Source organism: Galeopterus variegatus, unplaced genomic scaffold (assembly GCF_000696425.1).
Source record: "Galeopterus variegatus unplaced genomic scaffold, G_variegatus-3.0.2 Scaffold12404, whole genome shotgun sequence".
NCBI lineage: Eukaryota > Metazoa > Chordata > Mammalia > Dermoptera > Cynocephalidae > Galeopterus > Galeopterus variegatus.
This window is the reverse complement of record NW_007738515.1, coordinates 1-1,534: the sequence shown is the minus strand read 5'-3', so window position 1 is coordinate 1,534 and position 1,534 is coordinate 1.

The window sequence follows — 1,534 nt, the reverse complement described above, 5'->3', positions numbered from 1 at the left end:
AAAAGAATCTGTAAGGGCCGGCCCGGTGGCGCACTGCGCTAGTGCGCCGCTTGGGAAGCGCGGCAGCACTCCCGCCGAGGGTTTGGATCCCACATACAGACTGGTTCCCGCTCACTGGCTGAGCGAGGCGCGGGGGCAACACTGAGGGTTGCGATCCGTTGCTGGACACGGAAAAAAAAAAAAAAAAGAATCTGTAAAATGCTTATTTTAGAGGATATCTAGTTAGACTTCATGAATTTATTTTTTGCCTTTGGTCCAAAGAGTTTGGGGAAATTCAACACCAAAACTACTAATCTTTCCAAGAGCATGTTATCACATGAGCTTGGTTGTAATAAAGAAGGCAATATAAAATACATGTAAGCTCAGAAACCTCAACACAAAACAACATCAAAAAAGTGATTAAAGATTGTTGGGAGGGAGGGGGGAGAGGAAGGAGGGAGGGAGGCTTCAGTAATGGGCCACAATAATCAATCACATTGTATATTGACAAAATAAAATTAAATTAAAAATAAAATAAAAAAGAATGGAGCTTAGAGACTCAAGATGGCGACGGGTCTGGAGCGGCCGTGCCAGGAGACAGCGCGACCCTGAGAAGTGTACGCTGTGATACCAGAGTACTATTTGCATTTCCAAGAGCAACAAAAAACGAATAAATTTTTGAACAACTAACCTACAACGACGAAAAAGCAACTACAGATTCGAGGTTTTTGGGCCGTCACAAAAGAAGATTCCTGAGAGCACCCAAGCCGTGCTGCGGGATCGAGCGAGCAGCCCGAGACAACAAAGGCCAAGTAAGTCAGCAGAGACAACACAGAAACGGATTGGAAGGCGCCGGACCGGCCCAACTCTGTGAGCTTTGTGAGTACCAAAAGTCCAGCCCCACTTGCGGGGCAAAGCCCGTCTGGATTCCGCCTGCCTGGCTCCCACCTGCCTGGCTCCCACCTACCACACCAGGCTAGGCCACGGCAACAGCACTGCCTCCATTTTCTCGGGTGGGGGCAGAGACAGCCCCTTGGCTTGGCGCGGCTCCTCACTGAGACGGACCACTTGAGCACCTCGACGCGGGGCCCCCCAAGGCCTGTGGACCAGCCTACAATCCCACTCACCCCGCGGATCTCTGACGGGGCTGGTGGCGGGGGGAGCCCCCGGCCAGCGTCGGGAGGGCTGGGAAGTGGAGCGTGCCCAGACTGTCACTCCACCACACCCTGGGCTTCGGCCCCAGGTAAACTCCCTGTTTCCGGNCAGGGCCACAAAAGCACTCAAAGTGTCCCCACAAGACAACTGAAACTCCTCCTGGGCAGGGTGGGGCAGGACACAGCTTTGATGTCCCAGCTGATAGACGAGGATTGTAGAAGACACGCCTCAGCCCTGTACTGAGCGCACACAGTGGGGAGGGGTCTGGCAAAAGGAGGCGGAGTCTCGGAAAAAAAAAAACTTACACACCCTGCGGGCCCCCTTTGCAAGGCTCAACAACCCCACCTAGTGCACACAGAGTGGGAAAACGCCCAGATAGCGAGGTGCAGAACACACATAC